Genomic DNA, 26,106 nt, shown 5'->3' on the forward strand with positions numbered 1-26,106 from the left:
AAATATTAAATTACTACTGTGAATGGAGAGCTTTACAGATAAATCAGTGGTGGAGACCTGTTCTATAACAGCTCACAACTTCAACATAGACATGCACAGCAACCCTGATAGATGGTGGACTCTGAGAAGCCTTTTAACAGAGTTTTGGCAAAGCATTACATGAGATTAGGTAATTAAGACACTAATGCTATGTGGTGATCTATGTTGTTAGTTTGTTAGTATAGATGAAAAAGGGGACATATACTAGACCAGACAAGCTCAGGGGAGGCCTATATAGCCAGAGTGACTAGCCCAGAGACCACAAAGAATGGTCTGAAATTAGAACTTCCTAACTGAAAGCAAGTCATGTGGGTAGTCAAGTCGTAGGCAGGTGTTTCTTTGACAAAGGTCAGCCTGTTAGGGCCAGAAATAAAATAGTGGGGACTAGCTATAGTTATAAGAAATATTAATCATGCTCTGTTAACTGTGATTGCTCCGTTCTGATTAGAGAAAGCACATTCTAACCTGGCTGAGAGTAGTATGCCCTGGGACATGGGAGTTAACCTCTGAATTCAGTCCATTCTCCTCTTCCCAGAACTGCCTATCATCATGAAAAGATTAACAACCTTGTTACCAGCACAATGGAGCCCCAGCGGTGTCCACATTTTTTGACCTCCAGGCCATATTGCCTATAACCTATAACCATTATACCGTGTCTACTTCCCCATGCCTATAATTTTTACTTTCCCATGTAATCTTTGTCCTTCTACCCAATATAAGCAGTTGGGAAGTGGTAGAGCAGATTTTTGTGGGTGACCCGCTGCTTTCCCATATTGCCAGCATTATTGGAATAAATGCTCATATATGATTTAACCTCGACTCTGTTTAATTGGCTCAAGTAGTGACAGACAGCCCACCAGCCATGGGCAAACTACGGCCCGTTTGAAATAAATAAAACTAAAAAAAAAAAAAAAGACCGTACCCTTTTATGTAATGATGTTTACTTTGAATTTATATTAGTTCACACAAACACTCCATCCATGCTTTTGTTCCGGCCCTCCGGTCCAGTTTAAGAACCCATTGTGGCCCTCGAGTCAAAAAGTTTGCCCACCCCTGGCCCAGACCCATTGGTTGTCCGGTTTCAAACCCTTACCTTAACTGAGCCTGCCTATTGTCTTTTTGCATCTACACTACCATATCCTTGTAATGTGAGAGTAATCTTCTTTTCCAAACCTCTCAGGGCACAATTTCCCACCAGAGCAAAGCCACAGAACCCCTCATTGAATCTTGTTCCCCAAATACCACCTCTATGTGCTATAAATGTTAATTATACTATACCCACTAGTGTAAAAGAAGTGTCTGTATCTCTGTTTATTCTTTATCTAGTTTCAGAGATTTCTCCCCTTTGCTTTCTCCTGCCTCCCTAATCTACCACGAGTGAATTCCATATAACCCTCCTTTGAGTCTAATGTATAAAATTGCAAAAATGCTATTTCCAGAGCATTTTCTCAATCTGTTGAGATTTTGCTTCCAGGCAATTGTCATCAGTTTGGCTTAAATAAACTCATAAAAATTCTCTACAGGTTTGGACATTTCTTACTTTGACATTACAGTAGATAATTTTAGGCAGAGGGTATAAAAATAGCTAAGATTTATCAAGTGTTTATGATCTAAAAACTGACTTAATGTTCTTAGCAATGCTATGATATAGATACTACTAAAGTCTCTCCCTTACAGACAAGAAAACTACAACACAGAGGGGTCTTGGTAACTAATCAAATACCACATAGTATGGGGAACCCAGGGTGTCTTACTATATCATCTCACTCCTAACTACTAGTTTTACTAACTCACTAATGCAATAAAAACAAGATAAGAAAGCAGAATATTTTTGCATTCAGCAGGAAGAAAATGACTATACTGTATTTAGTAATAATGATAAAAAAGAAATCTATAAAAATAGGGTACATTATTACAGTAAATTGATATGCAATGAGTAGATAAATACATTTTTCAGAAAGTTTGTTACTATAAAATAATGTGGATATATACGCTATTCATTATGTTGATAGAGGTTGAATTTGCCAATATTTTACTATTTTTGACTTATAAAATGGCAATTACATATGGTTGATTCTAATCATACACACTGTAGTATTAAACCAATTCCAAAATACATAAATTAGATACCACAATTATCCATAACCCCACTGATTCAAAATTATAATATTAAATGTATGGTATTATTTTTCAGCCTTTTGTACATTAATAAACATACTTAAAAAGTGGTACCATACTGTACAAACTATGAACTTGCTTTTTTCTTCTAGTATATTATAACCATTTCTGTTATCAACACCTATCTTTTAATGTTTGAAAATACAGCAATATTATCTTCCTTAATTATTATAAAAATGCATCATTCAAAGTTTTTTTTCACATATTTTGTGCATGTGTTCAATTATTTCTCAAGACCAAATCCATTCTATTAATTACCTTTAGGCAAGTCTATTTTGTCTCAGAGCTTTAATATACTGGATACCTGCAGGTAGGTACATATATTCCAAAAACATCTATTACTTGAAATACTCAATTACTCCAAATACTAAATTAAAAAAAAAATGTTTTTTCCACTTTGGTGTCTGAAAGTTTCTTTAATGCAAACCAATGTGTCCTAAGAATAATTTCCTCTCTTCCCTTTCTTGTCCCTCTTTTTTCTTCTCAATTTTCTGAAGAATACCATCATCTTTCCAAAATAATTATAAACACAACAAACCAAAAACCCTGAGAATCATCCTAAAATATTCCCTTTCCCTTTATCATCTCACTTCCACATCAAGCCCTATTTTCTATAGCATAAAACATAACTCTTAAATTCTATGTAAGATATTATATTTTCTTCCTGGACCCTGCTTATCTTTCCATCCTATTTCTTGTATCATGATGCTCCTCTCCTTTTCACTCCAGTCATATTGAAATATGAAACATTCCCAAATGCTATCATTTCTTCCCAATTCAATTTCATTAGAATCTCCAAATTCTTTTGGCCTCCTGGCTAACACATATGATTGCCCTCCAAATCGTTTTGGCCTCCTGGCTAACACATATGATTTGGTTTTGAATCCTATCCATTACCTTCTTGTTATAATCACTTCACATATAAGTACTAGAGGCCCGATGCACGAAATTCATGCAAGAGTAGGCCTTCCCTCTCCCGGCTTCTGGCACTGGCTTCCCTCTGGGACCCTGGACCCTGGACTCAGCGCCCAGGACTCTCTAGCGCCCAAGACTCAGGCTTCCCTCTGGCTGCCAGCAGGCACCCGGGACCTGGGCTGCCCTTGCAGCCCCGGCTTCATCCAGAAGGTCGTCTGGAAGGACGTCCGGTCTAATTAGCATATTACACTTTTATTATTATAGATGTGAATTTTCCATTTCTCTAAAACGAGGAAGGAACTACATGTAATTTATATGCAAATCCTTAACACCTAAACAAGTGTAGGTTCTGAATGAATCCTGGATGGATGAATAGATGGATGAATGATGGATAAAAGATGGGTGGAGGAAGGGGAAAATGTCAGGAGAAGTTGCCTGGGATGAAAATTAAGCAAAAATCTTTATTTAACTGTTTGTAAAAAAGAAAAAAGGAATGGGAATTTATTAAGAAAGTTTGTCAAAATAAAAGAAAAAAGCACATAAGCGTAGTATATCACAAAGGAAGTAGAAAATTTTCAAAGAGGAAATGGTGAGCAATTTAGATTGCTGGAGAGAAAGATTAAAAAAACATGTTTCTAAGTAGTAACTAGATACTAATGTAGTGAATTAGACATATGTGAATATTCTGTTATAATTTTAATGAATATTTTAAATAATTGGTGAGGATAAAAGACTCATAAAAATTGTGTCACTTGGAGGAAAAAACATAACATTTTGACCATTATGTAAATAATTTGTAATTGTTATTATAAATATCCTAGGGGCCCTTGAATTCATGTTCCTTGAAAGTAACTGTGGGCTAGGCTGCAGTGGGCACAGTGGTAGGTCTCAGCCCATCCTCCATGAACCTGCCCGGCCCCTCCCACCTTGGCCGTGGTCCCCTGTCTGCTGGCATCCCTGCTCCCGCCCGCCACCATGCCTACATGCTGATGGCGCTGGCCCTGCTTGCACCTGCTGACAGTGCAGAGCCATTGGGGCCGGCACCATCAGCAGGTGTGACCTGCAGCTGCTGCTCTGATCTCCCCTCAGGAGCAGGGGTAGGTGGAGAAGCCCTCAGGGACAATTGGGGCCAGCAGCCACTACTCCAAGCAATCAGGACTGGCACTGGGCGCCGGCAGAGGGTACGAATGGGCCTATAGCCAGCAGTGGGTGTGAAAGGCTGCTGCTGGCCCCAAATGACCCTCAAGAGCAGGGGGAGGTGGAGAAGCCCTGAAGGGCAATCGGAACTGGCAGCCACCGCTTGCACCAGCTGACAGCGCCAAGTGATCGGGACCAGTGCCAGGCACCAGCAGCAGGTGCAAGTGCCAGGCAGGACGGTGGCACGTGGGAAAAAGAATTTTCAGTAACCACCAGAGGCTTGGCTGATGACAGCAACTGGCACCCAGCCTTGGTCTGGTGCCCCCGTTCACTTGCTCCACCATCCCACTGTAGCCGACACCCGCCATGTTCCATGCTCTGCCACCTGCTGCTGATGCCCGCCATGTTCTGCGTGCGCCCCCTGGTGGTCAGAGCACATCATAGAGACAGGTTGTTCAGTTGTTCTGCTGTTGGGTCTATTTGCATATTAGGGTTTTATATATATAGATATTACCACAAATCCACATTTCTAGTGTCTGTTATTTAGAAATAATCATATAATTTCAAACATAAAGAATCCTTCTAATTCATGATATGTATTCTGTATAAAAAGACAAATTTTACTTTAATAATTACTGCATATTTAGCTATAGTAATTTAGTATTTCAACAAAAATAATATTGTAAGAATACATATATTTACCTATCCATTTGTCAATTTATCTATCTGTTCAATCTTCCATTATTTTATTTATTCTGTATTTTAAAAAACATTATTAATTTCTCTGTGTATACAGGTTGGGGCAAAAGTTGATTTACAGTTATAAATACATGGAAGTTTATTCATGTATTATTATTTATTATTATTTTCCATATGAACAATTGTAAACATGCTTTTGCCCCACCCTCTCTTAAACTAGTTTTTCAGTTTTATGGGGGATTCCTCTGCTACTACCTCAGCACTATTGTTCTTCAATATTCTACTGTCAATATCATTAACTTAAATATGTGCTCTAGGCAAATTTGGCTTCTACATAACAGAAATTCAGGTAGACATTAATTCTATGCCAGAAAAGATTAAATATTCCACAACACCATATTAAGTGATTTAATATAAAAGTTTGTCAATTAAGTATTTTACTAAGTAATTTAAAAGTAAATTGAAAAGGAAACATTACATTAAAAATAAATTTATCCTTCAAATGATTAAACAATATTCATTGATTCACGGGATAGCATCCATTGGATACCATCATCCATAATACTTTCCAGAGAATAAATTCTCTAAAACAACCAGTGCATTACTTGCTTCATTGACTTAGACATTTGTTTTTATTTTATTTTGTAATCAAACTAAATATGTATGTATACATACATATATCAATTGTATCCACACTTTTGCATTGAATGATTGATTGACAAAGGTCACAAGACAACTATTATCTTCTCCCTAGTTCAGTGATGGTGAACCTTTTGAGCTCGGCGTGCCAGCATTTTGAAAAACCCTAAATTAATTCAGGTGCCGTGTCACATATAGAAATTTTTTGATATTTGCAACCATAGTAAAGCAAATACTTATATTTTTGAAATTTATTTTATATATTTAAATGCCATTTAACAAAGAAAAATCAACCAAAAAAATGAGTTTAGGTGTCACCTCTGACACGCGTGTCATAGGTTCGCCATCACTGCCCTAGTTCATTGATTTTCAAATATTTAATCTTTTACATTGAAGCAAATTTTAGCAAAAATAAAACTCCTTTCCTCACAACTTTAGTCATTAAAACACCAAAAATAACTAAAACGAAAAAATAAAACAATCCATTTTTTCATCATTTTCCTTTTTCTGTTGTTTAGCAATAGGTAAAAGTGGTCAGTTTCAGATTCCTTAATGGCTCCAATTCGATTATGATTATGGTCATGATGAGGAAATAAAGCAATTTTTCATGCTACTTTCATTTCTCTTCACTCTTCACTTAGACTATCATTGTCATTCTGATTACATTACAGAAAATTTACCTTTGCTGCTTCTTAGTTTCCATTTCCTCCCTCTCTTTCTTGACATAAATAAACAAATCAATATTGAAAAAGATATGACTAGTGGTAAGAAAAGAATTGATGTAGGGAGGGAAATAACAGTATAATCTCATATATTTTTGCTACCTCCAGATTGTATGACTTGAGATATATGAATACATTCACACATACATCTCTTGAGCCTCAGTGTTCAGATGTGAAACACCTGGCCATGTTAGGTACACAATAAAAGTTTCCCACATAAATTCTTTTTATTCAATATATAGCACTTCTCTCATAGGCTTTCTAATAATTACAGATTCTTGATTTTAGATACCAGGCTCAATAATTCTGACCTGCAAACCTTGTTTCAGTGTACTGAACAATATTCAAACATTCAGAAATATAGTAGTTTCATTTTTTACCTTATCAATATCAAACTTCCTTATCTTTTTTGCTACTGCATTTTTATTCACAAAAACAATGTTTCGAAGTTCAAGGTTCAAAAAGTTCTAGCTGTTTACAAACTACTTTGTAAACAAACTAATAAGCCCATCAGATCTCAGTCACTGCTGGGACTTCTCAGACTCTTGAAAAACATGATGAACTCAGATCCGAAGGCTTGCTAGGCCATTAATTTTAGCAGGATGATTTCTTAAGGTTACCATCTACCTGTCTGTAGATTTTTTCTTTTCTTTCCATTAGAAAATTTTTCCAGGAAAACTTCACTTGATGACCTAGGTATTTTAGGTCTAGTAATCAGTTGATGAGTCACCCCAATGGTGACTAGGAGGAAAGGAGGAGAAAAAAAAAGTTAAAATCAATATCCACTGTGTCCCTATTTTACTTCTGATAAAAGCTATGAGTCAAGTAATCTGTGAGATAAGATTAAAGCTCCTAAAATCTCAATTGGTGATCTTTTATCCTATCAAAATTTACATGGCAGGAGACCAAGACAATCAGATCTCAAAACTGAGTTTTTGCAATAGGTCTTTTAAGTAAAACCAAAAACAAACTCTTTTTTGCTGAATATTAAAGATATTTCTCCAATAAACTTTAACACCTGTGATCCCTCTGTTTGCCACACAGTATAACCCTCTCATTGACACTGATTTCTAGTTTCCAAAGGAAAGCAATGGGGAAAATCAGCATTAAAAACATGGCATGAAAACACTATCACCATTTTAATGAGTGCATAAAATTCTGTCACATAGATGTGTCATAATGTACTCATTCATTCTTTTTATTTTTGTCTATTTATGCTTCTTATACTAGTTCATACTTAAAACTTAAACATATATTTAGGTAAATATTTTCCTGTGTTTCAACCTAGTTGGGTTACAGAGTATTATTTGTGTTTTCCCTGCAGACATTGCTAAATTGTTCATGAGACCTGCAAGATTGCCAGATATTATTCCTAGCTCTCAGGGGCACTGCAGTTGAAAAAATATCTCTTACATAATTTCATGAATATTTTAATAGGAACATGAGGAAGCACAAATTAGCTAGCCAGAATCTTCATTTGAAATCAATCTCGGGAATAAATATCAAACAACCTGTACTCATTAACATTGTTATAACAGTACATTAATGACCTTATTCTTGAAACATATACCACAAATTCCTACACAGAGAAAGACCTACTTACATGTAAGTTATAAGAATACTCTCTTGCAGTTCTATTAGTTGGCTGTCTTTTGATTACAGTAACTTTGACAAATGTTACACTGACAATGCTAATACGTTAAGGTCATTCATATCAATTACATCTAGTTTGAAGGGTCATTTTCAAAGTTAACAGCTTAAGGCAAAGCCACCAATTATTAACTGTTCTAAAGAGTTCAAAAAACCACAGACTTATGACACATTTAATCATATATCTAGTAGTTTTGGAAAATGATTAATAAGATCCTTCCAAAATATTTCCAAAATGCATGAATATATTTGCATAAGTACTTTATTACTACTCATTATACATCCTATCTAATAAAAGAGAAACATGGTGATTAGCCGTACCTCCGCTACCCTTCCCATTGGCGAATCAGGGCGATATGCAAATTAACTGCCAGCCAAGATGGCGGCCAGCAGTCAGGCAGCTTGAAGCGAACATGAGGCTTGCTTGCTTCAGTGCTGGAGGACTACAAAGTTCCCTGCCTGCCGCTGCCGGCCTCTGAGCTTGCAGTTTGAAACACTATTATAAATATAGAAGCTAAACAAAACCCCAGAAACCTGCTTTCAGCCAGCAGGGATCTCATAGCTGGAGTTGAAACAGTGTTTCGATTATAGAACCCAAACGACCTAGATACCTGCTTTCAGCAGCTGAAGCCTAAGAGCTGGAGCCAAGCCTCAGAGATAAAGCTGGTCCAGAATAAAAAAAAAAGAAAAAGAAAAAAAGAAGCAGTTGGGAGCTTCAGTCACCCGCCAGCCTGAAAACAGCCCTCAGTCCCTCACCCAGACTGGCCAGGCACCCCAGTGGGGACCCCCACCCTAATGAGTGTGTGACCAGCGGCAAACAGCCATCATCCCCTCATCTAGGCTGGCCAGGCACCCCAGTGGGGACCCCCACCCTGATCCAGGACACCCTTCAGGGCAAACCAGCCTGCCCCCACCCGTGCACCAGGCCTCTATCCTATATAGTAAAAGGGTAATATGCCTCCCAGCACTGGGATCAGTGGAGCCACGAGGCCTCCTGGCACCGGGATCAGCGTGACAGGGGGCAGCGCCCAAAACCCTGATAGCCCTGCAGCTCTGTGTCTGACAGGGGGCGGGGCCACAACCTCCCTATCCGCCCTGCTCTGTTCATGACAGGGGAAGGCACCCCAACCCCCTGATCGGCCCTGCTCTGTGCCTGATGGGGGGAGCTCCCCAACCCCTGATCGCCCTGCGGCTCTGTGTGTGACAGGGTGCAGCACCCCCCCCACTCAAGGGCCCTGCTCTGTGTGTGACGGGGTAGAGCCATAGCCTTTCCATCGGCCCTGCCCTGAGTGTGACAGTGGCAGCGCCCCAACCCCCTGATCGGCCCTGCTCTGTGGGTGATAGAGGGTGGCGCCCCAACTGCCCCCCACGGGCCCTGCTCTGTGTGTGATGGGGTAGAGCCATAACCTCCCCATCAGCCCTGCCCTGAGTGTGACAGGGTGCAGCGCCCCAACCCCCTGATGCGCCCTGCTCTGTGTGTGACAGGGGGCAGTGCCCCAACTCCTCTATCGGCCCTACTCTCTGAGTGTCAGGGGGGAGTTCCTCAACCCCCTGATCGGCCCTGCTCTGTGCATGACAAGGGGGAGCTCCCCAACCTCCTGATGGGCCCTGCTCTGTCCATGACGGGGGGGAGCTCCCCAACCCCCTGATCGACCCTGCTCTCTGCATGACAGGGTATGGAGCCCCAACCCCCCTGATGAGCCCTGCTCTGTGCATGACAGGGGGGAGCTCCCCAACCCCCTGATCGACCATGCTCTGTGCATGACAGGGTACGAAGCCCCAACACCCTGATGAGCCCTGCTCTGTGAGTGACAGGGGGCGGCGCCAAAACCCCCTGATTTGCCCTGCTCTGTGCGTGACAGGGGGTGGCGCCGCAACCTCCCATCGACCCTGCCTTGACTGTGACAGGGGGCGGTGCCCCAACCCCCGAATCGGCCCTACCCTGATCGTGACTGAGGGTGGCATCGCAACCTCCCGATCCGCCCTGCTCTGTGCATGACAGGGGGCGGCGCCCCAACACCCCAATCAGCCCTGCTCTGAGCCCGACCAGGGGCTCCACCTAGGGATTGGGCCTGCCCTCTGCCACCCGGGAGCAGGCCTAAGCCAGCAGGTCGTTATTTTCCAAGGGGTCCCAGACTGCGAGAGGGCACAGGCCGGGCTGAGGGACTCCCCCCCTTCCCCCCGAGTGCACAAATTTTTGTGCACCGGGCCTCTAGTTATATATATAAAAAGCCAGCAACTGTAATGCCGTAATGACCATAACGACCGGTCGCTACAACGCCCACTGCAGCCAGTAAACTAGCCCAATCAGGGAGCGGGGCCCACGGCCAACCTCCCAGGGCCCCTCACCCTGGCCGGCTCCACCCCTGATAGGCCTCTCACACCCTAATTGAGGGGGGGGCATTAGGCCACCCCCCCCCGTGGCCTTCCCCCCTCCCCGGCCAGCCCTGGGCAGAATTGGCCTGCCCCACCCCAACTGGCCCACAGCTCCTCCCCCCAGCCAGCCCCGCTCCTGATCGCCCCCAACCCCAACAGGGGCGTGGGGTCAGCCAGCCAACCTCCTGCAGCACCTCCCCCTGGCTGCCCTGCCCCTGATCGCCCCCCCCCTACTCCAACAGGGGGCGGGACTGGCCGGACAACTTCCTGCAGCACCCACCACCCCAATGGGCCTACAGCCCCTCCCTCAGTCAGCTCCACCCCCAATCGGTCCCCACACTCCAATCAGGGGCAGGGCTGGCCAGCAACCACCCATGGCCCCTCCCCCAGGCTGCTGGCCCCTGATTTGCCCCCTCCCTCCCCATGACTGGAACCACCTCCAATCAGCCCCCCACCCCAATTGGGGGCAGGGCTCACCAGCCAATCGCCCTCGGCCCCTCCCCCCAGCCTGCCTGGCCCTGATCAGGCACCAATCAGGGGCAGGCCAGCCAGCCAACCTCCCGCTGTCTCCTCCTCCCGACAGGTCCGACCCTGATCCACCCCAATTGGGGCTGGGCTGGCCGGACCCCACCCATGCACAAATTCGTGCACTGGCCTCTAATCTATATATATATAAAAGCCTAAGCATCTGAAAGACCGAATGACCGAATGACTGGTCGACAGGTCGTTATGACTTGCACTGACCACCAGGGGGCAGATGCTCAACGCAGGAGCTGCCCCCTGGTGGTCAGTGTGCCCCCACAGCAGGAGTGCGCTCAGCTGACTGACCTGTCCTGGCGGCTCACCAGCCTGGTGGCAGCCACTCATTCCCTCAGTAGTCCTGCAGGTCCAATTTCCGGAGAACAGGCCAGGCACTGATGGACCAGAGCTGCCAGTATGATCCTGACAGAGCCGCAGCCCTCCTGGAAGTTGGACTCAGGCACTGCGGCGGCTTCCCCTCCCTAGATGCTCTACAAGGAAGAAATAATATAAAAGCAGCCACCTGGTGGCTCCCAACAACCAGCGTGAACATTAGTTGGATGAATCCAGATTCCAGGCTGGCAATGGTGTCCCATTGCCCACTCAGAGGGCCAATCATGTCCTGGGCCACCCCACCCCCCTTGGGACGGGTGCCAGACGCAGGGCTCATGGTGGCGAGTGCCACTATGGTGGCGTGAGTCTCTCCCGATCACGACTGACTGGGTGCAAGAAAAGTGGGGCCAGGAGCGGGAGTGGCAGGCCGTGTTAGCCTGCCAGTTTTAGCCCAATCCCCACAGAACATGCCGAGGGACCCCACCTGTGCACGAATTCATGCACCGGGCCTCTAGTTCCATATATGAATGTTAATATGGTTCTCTATTCCTAAAATGTTTTATTAGCATGTCCAAATCTCCACACAACACCAACTTTATATGTAATGTACTACAAATTCTGAATAATTGTCAATTATAACATTTACTGTAATAAAAAGTTATGTGAATGTGGCCTGTCTCTCCAGTAATTTTTTATATTTTTCAGTCCAAGCCTATTTTGGAATGTGTCTAACCATCCCTTACTTAGAGTAAATGACATGTTTCCTGTTCATTTTACACCAATTTAAAGACTTTTGCATCTTAATTAAGCACTTATTTATACACTGTGGCCTTAACTTTTGAAGTTTGGGGTGAACAGCAAAGCTAGCAGGGATTTCTACACAATGTCACAGTGAGAAGATTCATTCTTACTGTTAACCTTAACCTCACATACAACTTTGTTCTTTCCTTAGTAAATTAAGAACTTTTACCCTTTTACTTAAAGGAAGCACTTATCACTACTCTTTGGCATATCAGAATTGCCAGGACCACTCTTCTTGCCCTTTAGGATCATTATAAATTAAAATAAGGGCTACTTGAACACAAGCACTGCGATACCTACAGTGGATCTAATAGCCAGGATGGCTGCTAAGTGATGTAAGGGCGGGGGTCATGTGCAGTATGGAGATCTGGATTCACATTCTGGGAGGGAGGGTGCCTGACATGGCCAGATTTCACCACAGTACTCAGAAAGGCATGCAAATGAAAACTCATGAATTTCTTATTTCTGAAATTTTCACTTAATACCTTTGGACTGCTGTTGGTCGAGGGTCACTGAAACTGTGGCAAGTGAAACCACGGATAAAGGGGGACTTATGTCATTTGGATTCCCAAAGTAATCAGTGGTTCATATCCTGTTCCAAGGGAGAAGTCCTCCTGTCAACCAATTGCTGCCACAGTATTCAATGATCTCACTGTCAGAGCAGCACAGTGTATTTTTGCCACAACTTAAATAGGTTTAGCTTTCAAGCACAGATTGAGAGGAAAATAATATGGGAAAAATATGTATAAAAAACACAAAGTAGTATAACTCTTGTTTCATAGCATAATGATAAAAACTGCCTGGGGTGAAACTCTACACTGCTGCTTACTAGCTCTGGAACCTTGAGAAAATTACTTAAATTCTTGGTGCCTCAGGTTTTTCGTATGTAAAATGGTGATAACAGTAATCATTCAGGGTTGTTAGGATAATTAAATGTCATAATATACAGGAAGCATTTAGAGCATCTTGTGACACAGTGAGTGCTACATCATCATTTGATATGATTACTGTTGTTTGGATGGTTTTCCTTTATGCTCCATCTACAGCCTACTGCCATTGATGGATGACATCCAACAGGACAGGAGAAATATGGATAACTGAAGCTTACATATATACATATATATAATTTCTACAATTGATGTCAATGGGAGACAACAGTTGTGAAAATTTCAAGAAATTCTCCAGCATAAAGAAGTTTAACATGTTTTATTCACAACCCCTATTTTCCCCATTTAGTCCTCTCAACACTCAATCTTCTGTACCAAGTCACATCATTCCTCAGGGAGATGGTTTCAGAAATGGATGTGCCATCTTGCTCTTTTTCTATTTACTATTTACTTTCATTTTCATCTGCTCTTTCTCTAGTTTCTTAAAGGGAAGATTTACATTACTGATTTGAGATCTTTCTTCTATTCCTAAATAAGCACTGAATGCTAAAAATTTCATTATCAGAGTGCATTAGTTGCCTGTCATGAAATTTGAAATGACTTCTGTTTTCATTCAGTTCAAAATATATTTAAGATTCCTTAAGACTTCCCAATTAGAGATTTTGTAGATATTAATCTACATTATGAACATACTTTGAATTATCTCTTTTATTTTAAATTTATTGAGATTTGTTTTGGGGCTGGGAGATGATATATATAGATTAAATAATGGCCCGGTGCACAAAATTCGTGCAGGGGGGATGTCCCTCAACCCAGCCTGCACCCTCTCCAATCTGGGACCCCGTGGGGGATGTCCAGAAGTCAGACATCCCTCTCACAGTCTGGGACTGCTGGCTCTTAACCGCTTCTGCCTGCCAATCTGATTGCCCTCTAACCGCTCCCCTGACGGCCTGATTGACGCCTAACTGCTCCCCTGTTGGCCTGATTGCCCCCAACTGCCCTCCCCTGCCGTCCCGATCGCCCCCAACTGCCCTCCCATGCCGGCCTGATCACCCCAACTGCCCTCCCTTGCCGGCCTGATCACCCCCCAACTGCCCTCCCCTGCTGCAACCCGCCTCCTCCGCCAGGACCGGCCTCCTCCACACTGTGCAGAGCTGCGGGACCCCCAGGCCTCACCATGCAGAGTGGCCACCGGGCCCCGCCTCCGCTGTGCACAGGGCCATCCTATGACAGTCATCTTGTGGCGGCCATCTTATGGCAACATCGCGCGGGAGGCCGCCTAGACTTTTATTAGTATAGATGTTTTATGTGCACTTTTAAATAATCTGTATTGGGCTGTCATGAATGAAGTGTTCGATAAACATCAATTTGGCCTACTCTGCCGGGAGCCAGTCCATCCTTGCTGTTTCAAGGGACCTGGCATATATGGCATATGGTTCTTAATATGTTTGCTCACCTTCTTGGCGCTGTGTTTTAACCAAAGCCACCTCTCCGAGAAAGGTTGAATCCCCAGGTAGGGATTTTCCCCTGAAGTTAGGGAGGGAATAAAACCCCTCAACTAAGTGCCAGGCGGGTAATTAATCCCTTTAACTACGAACAATCATGCTTAAACTACATAATCTTTTCTCCCTGGAATGGAGATAAGAAACACCCTAACCTTTGTAATAGAGATTGATAGGATTGAATCAACTGGTATAAATACAGTTGTAACAAGACAGAAACACTCAGAACTCAGGAGACAGAATTCAGAGGACAGAACCTACACGGAGCCTAGAGACAGAAGAACTTCGCTGGCGAGAGCATGCCAGAGGATCCTGGACCGGGACTGGCCTCGGAGCCTAGAGACAGAGCCTAGCGGGAGAACATGGCAAGGGATCCTGGACTGAACCTGACTACAGAGATTGGCAGGAGAACCTGACTGGAACCTGGACACTGAACCTGACTAGAGTACCTGTACAGAACCTGGCTGGAGACCCTGACAAGCGAACCCGGCTATGATGATCAACTGAACGCTATCTCTGTATCGTTCCTTCTTCGCCGACTCCGTCCACACCTTTGGGGACCCCTGGACCCGCTGGGGTTGGACCCCGGCATCTGGCGCCCGAACAGGGACCCCTAGGTAAGCGCCCTGCACTCGGGACGGATCGGACTCCACCGTAGGAAGAGGGTGGATAGTCTTCGCCAACTCCGTCCACACCTTTGGGAATCCCTGGAACAGGATTCCCTTAGGTAAGCCCCCCCATTGAGAACCCCACACTCGGGACGGATAGGACTCCACCAGGGTGCTACAGACCCCCCTATAGAGGATAAATAGGGTAAGAAGGTGGATAGTACAGAACTTAGATTGAGAAGATGTGCCATACTGAGTCCAAAGAAAGAAGACTCTGTATTGATCTTTAGATTAAGAAGATGTGCCATACTGAGTCTAAAGAAAAAAGACTCTGTATTGATCTTTTAACATATTTGCTTGCTAGCAGAGGAATTAAGGTTACTCCCAGTCAGACAGAACGTTTTATACAAGAAGTATGTCCATGCTTTTCTGAGGAAGGAAAGGTGCCAGAAAGGTAAATGTAGAGGCATGGGAGAAGGTAGGCCCAAGGAGCCTTATCCTTAAACCCACTGCAGCCTTTCCACCCCGGGAAAGTGCAGGATTGGCAAGCTCTCCCTGGGGTGATAGATCAGGACTCAGGTAATAGCAGAAAGCGCCAATCCTACTCTTAAAATGGATACAAGAGAGCATTTCAGGTTTTTCTTTTTAATGCCTGCTTTTAAAAAATAAAAAAGGGGGAATTTGCCGGGAGCCAGTCCATCCTTGCTGTTTCAAGGGACCTGGCATATATGGCATATGGTTCTTAATATGTTTGCTCACCTTCTTGGCGCTGTGTTTTAACCAAAGCCACCTCTCCGAGAAAGGTTGAATCCCCAGGTAGGGATTTTCCCCTGAAGTTAGGGAGGGAATAAAACCCCTCAACTAAGTGCCAGGCGGGTAATTAATCCCTTTAACTACGAACAATCATGCTTAAACTACATAATCTTTTCTCCCTGGAATGGAGATAAGAAACACCCTAACCTTTGTAATAGAGATTGATAGGATTGAATCAACTGGTATAAATACAGTTGTAACAAGACAGAAACACTCAGAACTCAGGAGACAGAATTCAGAGGACAGAACCTACACGGAGCCTAGAGACAGAAGAACTTCGCTGGCGAGAGCATGCCAGAGGATCCTGGACCGGGACTGGCCTCGGAGCCTAGAGACAGAGCCTAGCGGGAGAACATGGCAAGGGATCCTGGACTGAACCTGACTACAGAGATTGGCAGGAGAACCTGACTGGAACCTGGACACTGAACCTGACTAGAGTACCTGTACAGAACCTGGCTGGAGACCCTGACAAGCGAACCCGGCTATGATGATCAACTGAACGCTATCTCTGTATCGTTCCTTCTTCGCTGACTCCGTCCACACCTTTGGGGACCCCTGGACCCGCTGGGGTTGGACCCCGGCACTACTCAGTAGATAATAGGCAATTCTTCTATGACATTATTAATGTACTGCCCACTTTCTGAGACAGCAGCATTCAAATTCCCAACCAACATTTTAGTTTTTTTCTGTTTTTCCTTTAAATTCTATCAGATTTTTCGTTGTGTATTTTGAAACTCTGTTGCTATGTATGTACACACATTTAGGATTGGTATGTCTTCTTTGGTAAACTGATCCTTTTATCATTATGAAATTATTATTTCAGTCACTAGTATTGCTTTATATTCTGAAGACTAGCCTGTCTGATATTAATATAGACACCCTTTTTATGCTGTGAACAGTCATCTTTTTTCCTAGGTATTCATAGGTCTTCTAGTGAATAATGAGTGTTGAATTTAAGGGCTAGTCCATTTTAAGCCAGAAGCCTGACAATTAACTTTTAACTTAATTCTCTTTAGAAACTGATTTTTATGCATATCATTATTTTCTGAAGCATATTTCCATTTTGCATAAGGAATAAATGTGATGCATAATAAATGGAACATGTTAGAGGGACCTTTCACACTCAGTTGCACATGAGCACAGCCTTGAAAAAATACAATAGCTAAGTGCCCATCAGTAGATGAGTGGATAAAAAACTGTAGTACATCCCTAGCCATTTTGGCTCAGTGGATAGAGAGTTAGCCTTTGGACTAAAGGGTCCCGGGTTCAATTCCAAGGGCAGGGACCTTGGCTACAGGCTCCTTCCTGGCCCAGGCCCTGGTTGGGGCCTGTGCAGGAGGCAATCAGTCAATGTGTTTGTCTCAGTTGTAGGCTCCTCCCTGGCCCAAGCCCTGGTCGGGGCCTGTGCAGGAGGCAATCAATCAATGTGTTTCTCTCACATTGATGTTTCTCTGTCTTTCCCTCTCTCTTCCACTCTCGCCAGAAGATCAATCCTGGCAATAATTAACAAAAACAAAACAAAACAAAAAAAACACGGTGGTACATTTACACCATGGAAAACTATGCAGCTGTAAAAAAGAAGGATCTCTTATCCTTTGAGACAGCATGGAGGGACCTGGAGAGTATTATGCTAAGCAAAATAAACCAGTCTGCGAAAAATAAGTATCTCATGATCTCACTCATATATGGAATCAAATGAACAAAATAAACTGATTAACAAAATAGATCAAAAGACATAGAAGTATGGAACTGACAAATTTCAAAGGGAAGGCATGGGGTGGAGAGAGATTAACCCAGGAACTTATATGCATGATGCATAGCCCACGGACACAGACAGTAGTGTGGTAAAGGCCTGGGAGGGGTGGGGTAGAGGGACAAAGGGGGGGGGGGTGGGAGAAGGGAACATCTATAATACTTTCAACAATAAAGACAAATTTAAAAAAATATATAAGCTAGCAAATGTATCTGACATTAAATACTTATAAATAATATCACTGAAGAGTTACTTAAGTTTCAGCATCCGATTAAGAAAAAATATAGAATTGGAAATGAGAAGGCTTATATTTGAGATCTGCATTCATAACTTACTGGTATTATTAAGGAAGTCATCCTACATGATAAAAGGCTAATATGCAAATCAACTGAACAGTGGAATGACCAGTCACTATGACGCGCACTGACCACCACGGGGCAGACGCTCAGTGCAGGAGCTGCCCCATGGTGGTCAATGTGCTCCCACAGGGGGGAGCGCCACTCAGCCAGAAGCTGGGCTTGTGGGGAGCAGGCCTAAGCAGTCTGTCGGACATCCCCCAAGGGCTCCCAATCTGTGAGAGGGCGCAGGCTGGGCTGAGGGACGCCCCCTACCCACGTGCATGAATTTCATGCACTGGGCCTCTAGTATAGGAGATAAAAGCCCAGCTTTTGAGCAATAAGAAATGGATACAATATGACTATCTGACTTAACTACCGAGATAATTATTATGGGGCACAAGTTAGGTATCTAGAATGAGAGCACTACAAGGTGTGTCACATTTATCTTTATTATTAAGATGATTTACAGTTTTAGGTTCTTAGATGAATGCTGTGAAATGCCAGTTTCATCCAGTTAGGCACCAGAATTTTGAAACTGCGATCACATGTTTAGGTACATAATAATAGATTAGTTATAAAAATGAAAAGTGTTGTCAACCTCTATGTCTGCAACCAAGGAATTCAGAAAGGCATTACTTTTTCTTTCCTTATAGGGACAGTATCAAAATCAAGTGTTAATAGAGATTTTCCCCAACATCATCATTTTTAATAGTTTGTAAGTCCTTTGTCTCCCTTAGGATGTTATAACTGATGATTTGACATTGATGAGCAACACTAGGATCAGGAAATAGTGTGGTTAGTTTTCTGGCAGTTCATGCTGTCAGTCCCATCAGTTAATCTCTTTTCTCACATGCCAGCTTAACACGGCACAGTCACTTGAAAGCTCCATGGAAGCGTCTCCCACCTTCTTTCCTCGTAATAAGGAAGTCCCCCGGGTTTCTCTGTCATTAGACATTCTTTAATCTCTTTGAAAGTAACATGACCCACTGTATGGGCTCCCCTTTATTAATGCAAATGTTCCAGACAGTATTCTTAAATGTCTAGAATTAAACATTTTATGTCAAGTTCAGAAGATGGCATTCTGTTCAGATAATGAGAATGCTACTCTACTATGAACCTTGCTTTAATTGCTGCATTACAATCTCCAGACCTGAAAAGCCCTGGAGACCCCAACACATAAAATGCTTTCAGCTATGCAGGTGTGGAATTCATCACAAGTGTGTTTTCACGGGGACTATATCTTCAACTCATTGAAAGAATAGCAATGCCTTTGGGGTGTCAGATAACTTGTGCTGTTACTTAAAGTATAACAATGGTGATATGTTAAAAGAGTAAAGAGTCAGAGCGCATGTAATTATAACTATGAGGACCAATATGCATTCACATAAAGTCTCTCTGTATGATAAAAATCGTTATCAGTAAAATGACAGTATTTTCACATGGTTGGTTATGGTAAGGGTAAAACTGAAAGGTAGAAACTTCACTTTTATTATACACATTTTAAATGAAATTTTCAAAAAGTATAAAATATAAATGCTATCTAATTATATAAGTATATAAGTGAAACACATTATACATCAAACCTTAAGAAACCTTTCTCTTCAAAATACCCGTATATGAACATGTTATGTAACCTTTGTTTTGTGGCTCCTATGCATTATATTCATAGTTAAATCAATGGCAAAAGCACATTATACGTCAATTAACAGATTACTGAATAAAGTTCACACATTTCAACAGTAACCATAATACACGCGTGGTGGGGTTTTCTCCTTCCATTGAATCATGTTAAAATAATTTCTAAGGCCAGAGCAGAGGCAGTCATAGATTACGGGACTTCTCTCTCCTCCCCACAACCCACCCCGCCCCTCCCTTAGTCACATATTCAATACTTTCCCTCTCAATTAACTGTATGGGTCAGGATGAAAGAAAGAAGATGGCGCACACGCCATGTCAGTGAGTATATTAATTAGCCTCTGTGCATTATTTTTACTTTAATGACTTAATTTAAAACACTTTTTCCTAAGAAATCTTTTGAAAGAGAACATGCAATTTTCAAAGAAAAGTTGTGTGACAAGCTGATCAAAGTGCCCATCAACTGGAATAACATTTAACTGTGGGTGACCTGAAAATCCTCGGAATGGAGCTTAATCACATAAAACGGAAAAACAAAATGAACAGCAAGCATGGACACGGTGACACAGCCCTACTTTGCCAATCAAGCAAACCGTGTCTTACTGCCTCAGAGAAGAGACAGCAATCAGTCTGCTGATGTGATGTCCAACGTGGCTCTTGTGTTAACCTCCTTGCCTCCTGTGGAGAAGAGGTTTGAGGACAAAGGGTGGGCACAGAAATAAAATAACAGTACATGAAGTATCACCAAGACTCCCTTAATGCTTACATTTATGCTGACATACAGAGGCACAAAAAATAAAAAGAATACATTGAGTACAATTCAAATTGAAAAGTGGCAAAAATACACATAACCATTTGAAATGTATAAAAATGGTTATCAATCAATTTCATTGCTTTGTACATTACAGTGTTTCTAAGAGTTCTCATACAATATTCATGATTGTAAGATTTTATTCCAGGTGTTGTTTTTTCTTTGTTTTTGTGTTTATATGTAAGAAGTTTCAAAATTAAAGATATTCTTTATAGAAAATTATGTTGCTTTCTCCTAAATAATACACTCAAGTAGAAATTCACATCATAACAATGAAAAAAAATATCCACCCATCAAGTTAAACCCCTAAACTCAGCAAAGAAAAGGTTTCCTAGTGTGTCCTACACACAGTTGGAAGGCATTAAATGTTTTCTTTATTAGTAGTTTTTTGTGTGTCAAGTACAGAATATTGATAGAAAATATATAGCTAGACTACATCTGACTCAATTTGTTCTACCAAATGGTTTATGCAGAAATTACATGGGTGCTACCCACATATTCCCACTTTTCTTAAACAGAGCACCTCAAGTTTTTTTATATCCTATATAATAAAAAGCTAATATGCAAATAGACTAAACAGCTGAATGACTGGTCGCTATGACACACACTGACCACCAGGGGGCAGACGCTCAACACAGGAGCTGACCCCTGGTGGTCAATGCACCCCCACAGCGGGTGCGCTGCTCAGCCAGAAGTTAGGCTCATGGCTGGCGAGCACGGCGGTGGTGGCAGGAGCCTCTCCTGCCTCCGTGGCAGTGCTAAGGATATCTGACTGCTGGCTTAGGACTGCTTGCAGCAGGGATCAGGCCTAAGTCAGCATTCGGACATCCCCTGAGGACTCCCAGACTGCGAGAGGGCGCAGGCCAAACTGAGGGACAGCTCCCCCCCGACCCCCGCATGCATGCTTTTCATGCACTGGGTGTCTAGTATTAAATATATCATACTTAGTTGATTTCTATACAAACAATATTTTGTGGGCAAGTTGGTTTCTGTCTAATAGATTTGTTTTGTTTTGTTTTGGGGGGGGGGGGTTTGTGTGTGTGTTTTTGGTTTGTTTTTGTTTTTTTTTTGGAAAGAAAAGAGACAATTGTAACATTTTCCACAGGAATCAAATGACTTGCTCAGAGTCTCCTGAGCCATTACAGGTTTCCTGCTCGTTCATTGGTATTTTAGAGAAAGGCCAAGTTGCCACACTTAGCATAGTCTAGCACAGAATCAATGCCATCAGAGGGATGGAGATTTAGTGGGTATGGATTCTGATTAAATTCTGACTGTATAACAACATAATAATGATAGAAAAGAAAAATGCTATTGTACTCCTATTCTTTAAGGTAAAAAGAATAAAATGGCAAAGAAAAGCATTGATTTGAGACATCCTTTGGGAGAAAAAAGTAGCCTTCTTGTATGCGGTTGTGGGATAGGAAAGGTGAAGTTTCCAAGCCACAGTGACTTTTTTTAGTTGGTTTCCTCCTTTATGAGAAGAGCCTGTTTCATATTTTATGTTCACAGACCAGAAAAAGCATGCTTGTGGTAAAGCCATAGCAATGGGAAGTAGTTTATGTTCTGCATTTATGTGGGAATAACAAATCATAACTAGACATATGTTTGGTTTCAAAAGTATGGTTTTGTTATAGAAGATTTACTTAATGTTTAAAATATTGAAGTGCTATTAGCTTGGGGTTTGGACAGGAATAAAGAAAAGTTAACAGGTTATATTTTTGCCAAAGTATTGATTTACATTCCACTGAAAGCCTTCTGCTTGCTTTATTTTTTTTCTATATTCATGGAAACAGAAATCTGTGCTCAGTATAAATATCAAGTTAAAGTACAAATGATTAATATAGGGTAATAAGAGTCTGAATTTTAAGAAAACTTGAATATACTTCAGTTCTGAGACCAAGATACTGCTAAAATATATCAGATAGGTTCATTCAAGGCATAATTAAAATTAGCAACATCTAGCTTCACAGTTCACCCATACCCTTTAGACCCAAGTCAAAATGGTTTGTATCACATAGTGTTTCAGAACTTATATTATTGGTTGCAAAGTAAATCTAAATTCCAGAACAGCATCAATTGCTTTCACTTATAAATAAGAAATAAAACACAATCCATAGAGAACTTTCTATTCTGCCCTCCTGATGTAACCTCCCTGTATTATAGATTACAGTCAGTAAATTACTTCTCTCTTTTGCTTGCAGTTGCTCAGTTGGTGTCTCTGTATCACATTTTGGTAATTCTTGCAATATTTCAAATGCTTTGATCTGTGATCAGTGCTTTTTAGTGCTACCATTGTAAATTTTGGGGGTGCCATGAACCATGCCTATTATTAAGTCAATTAACTTAATAAATGTTGGATGTGTTCTGATTGCTCCACTGACTGGCTGGTCCCCTGTCTGCCCCTCTCTTGGGCTTCCCAATTCCCTCAGACACAAAAAATATTGAAATTAGGCTATTTAGCCCCACCATGGCCTCTACATGTTCCTGTAAAAGGAAGAGTTGCATATCTTTCATTTTAAATAAAAAACTAGAAATGATAAAGCTTAGTGAGGAAAGCATGTTGAAAGCCAAGATAGGTAATTTAAAGTGCTACTCCACTGCACACACAAAGGACAAAAATGTGCAACAGCCTTATTGCTAATATAGAGACAATTTTAGTGGTCTAGATTAAAGAGAATAGCCAAAGAACATATATGCATAGCCCATGGACACAGAGAACAATGAGGTGAGGGCCAGAGAAAAGGGAGAGTGGGGTCTAGGTGGAGGTGGGCAAAGGGGGAGAGGGGATAGTATGAAGGATATATGTAATAATGTCAACAACAACAACAAAAATCAAACCAGCAACAACATTCCCTGAAGTCAGTGGTTCTCAACCTTCTGGCCCTTTAAATACAGTTCCTCATGTTGTGACCCAACCATAAAATTATTTTTGTTGCTACTTCATAACTGTAATGTTGCTACTGTGATGAATCATAATGTAAATATCTGATATGCAGGATGGTCTTAGGCAACCCCTGTGAAAGGGTCATTCAACCACCAAAGGGGTCGCGACCCACAGGTTGAGAACCGCTGCCTTAAATCAAAACCTAATCCAGAGTAAGGTCCTAACTCTCTTCAATTCTTTGGAGGCTGAGAGAGGTTAAGAAGCTACAGAAAAGTTTGAACCTATCAGAAGTTGGTTCATGAGGCTTAAGGAAAGAAGCCATCTCCATAACATAAAAGTGCAAGATAAAGCAGCAAGCACTGATGAAAAAGCTACAGCAAGTTATCCAGAAGATCTAGCTAAGATAATTAATGAAGGTGGCCACAATAAACAACAGTTTTTAGTGTAGACAAAGCAGTCTTATATTGGAAGACGATGCTATCTAGAACTTTCATAGCTACAGAGAAGTCAGTGCCTGGCTTCAAAGTTTCAAAGGATAGGCTGACTCTCCTGCTAGGGGCTAATGAAGTTGATGAATATAATTTGAAGCTAATGCTCACTTACATACCATGTCAAAAATCCAAGGCTTTTAAAAATTAAGCTAAATCTACTCTGCCTTTGCACCACAAATGGAACAAGAAAGCCTAGATACGGTGCATCTGTTTACAACATGGTTTACTGAATATTTTAAGCCCACTATTGAGAACTGTTGCTTAGAAAAAGAAAAGATTCCTTTAAAAATATTACTGCTTGTGACAATTCACCTGGTCACCCAAGGTCAATGATGAAGATATACAAGATTAATGTTGTTTTCATGCCAGCTAACACAACATCCATTCTGCAGCCCATGGAGCAAGAAACTATTTTGAATTTCAAGTCTTATTTTAAAAATACATTTCATAAGGCTATAGCTGCCATAGATAGTGATTCCTCTGATAGATCTGGGCACAGTAAGTTGAAAACCTTCTGGAAAGGATTCACCATTCAAGGTGTCATTAAGAACATTTGTGATTCAGGGGAAGAGGTCAAAGTATCAACATTAACAGGAGTTTGGAAGAAGTTGCTTCCAGCCCTCAGGGATGACATTGACGGGTTGACTTCAGTGGAGGGAGTAACTGTAGATGTGGTGGAAACAGCAAGAGAACTAAAGTTAGAAGTGGACTCTGAAGATGTGACCGAATTTCTGTAATCTCATGATAAACTTTAACAAATGAGGAACTGCTTCAAATGGATGAGTAAATCAAGTGGTTTCTTGAGATGGAATCTATCATTGATAAGGTTGCTGTAAAACTGCTGAAATGACAACACAGCATTTAGAATATTATGTAAATTTAGTTGATAAATCAGCAGCAGGGTTTGAGAGGATTGACTTCAATTTTGAAAGAACTTCTGTGGGTAAAATGCTATCAAACAGTGTTGCATGCTGCTAAGAAATTGTTTGTGAAAGGGATAGTCAATCCATGTAGCAAACGCCACTGCTGCCTTATTTTAAGACATTGCTACAGCCAACCCACCTTCAGCAATCACCACCCTGATCAGTCAGCAGCCATCAACATGGAGGCCAGACCCTCCACCAGCAAAAAAGATTACGACTCACTGAAGCTCAGATGATTATTGACATTTTTTAGCAATAAAATATGAATTAAGGTAAGTTCATTGTTTTTTGGGCATAATGCTACTGCACACATGATAGACTGTGTAGTGTAAACATAACTTTTATATGTACTGGGAAACCAAAAACATTCATGTAACTAGCTTTATTGCAGTATTCCTTTGGTTGTTGTGGTCTGGAATTAAATCTGCTATATCTCTGAGGTGCTTAAAAACCACCTGTTGAATATTCCAGTCTCCTGAAGATTTATGGTATTCTATTAAGCAGGTCAGTTTATGAGAGTCAGATCATGTAGGTTTCTTTTTTGGCATGGATTTATATTATGCTTTTTCATATTTCATAGGCATTGCATATATGATTGTCTGACGAAGTGGAGCTACTATCCTAAAAATACTACCCTCAGTCAATTTTCCATAGGATAGTTATTAATCATAAATAATTTTTAAAAAAATCATTGCTTTTTTACATGTCTACACAGTATTACATGTATTTGTATTTTTAAGTGGGTAAGTGGCAGTGTGTGTCTTTTAAACAAGAAATAGTAGAAAGGCATAGATAGTGGTAGCTTATTTTTGGATACAGAATTAAAAAGCAAACATGTATTTGCATATTATAATGATGGAATTTATATATACATATATATATAAATAATGAACTTTACTTCTGGCTACAGAGAAAACATTCAAATTTTAATGCTTATATTTTTTATAAATTTTTATTCTAAGTAGTGCCAGGAAATGAAACACAAAATATATAGTAAAGCATATTATGATTTTAATGCATTTTTTTTAAAAAAAAGAGGATAAAAATATTTGAAAAATTAACAGCTGAGGAGAAAGTTTACTCAGCTTATAACCTGAGTTTTAATTAAAACCATGATTAATGACAAATGCTAACTTGCAATGTGACCTCTAGAAAGATCTACAGCTGTTCAATCAATTGAGAAGATGGCCTCCACTGTTTTCAAAGTAAAGCACCAAGAAGATAAATCATGTTTAGAATTATTAATCTTGTGAACATTATATTAAGTATTTGGAAATCTGAAGACAAGACAAAAAAGTAGTCCTAAAAATGAAGTAAAGAGCTTTCTTTGGGAACGCCTTATTTGGAAAGCCATAATTTCCAGATTATTAACCTAATCATTTAAAAAGAACTTTTCACTGCATTAATCCCATTTAAATTTAAGATGGAAACATTGAGTAGAGATGAAGCTCTA

At 41.4% G+C, this 26,106-nt stretch overlaps 1 pseudogene; it reads left to right on the forward strand.

Moving 5' to 3' along the window:
• Positions 1-22,822: 22,822 nt before the first annotated feature.
• LOC132233839 (tigger transposable element-derived protein 1-like) lies at positions 22,823-24,878 on the forward strand (annotated as a pseudogene).
• The last annotated feature ends 1,228 nt before the right edge of the window (positions 24,879-26,106 follow it).

This window comes from Myotis daubentonii, chromosome 4 (genome assembly GCF_963259705.1).
Source record: "Myotis daubentonii chromosome 4, mMyoDau2.1, whole genome shotgun sequence".
In the NCBI taxonomy this organism is placed as follows: Eukaryota; Metazoa; Chordata; class Mammalia; order Chiroptera; family Vespertilionidae; genus Myotis; species Myotis daubentonii.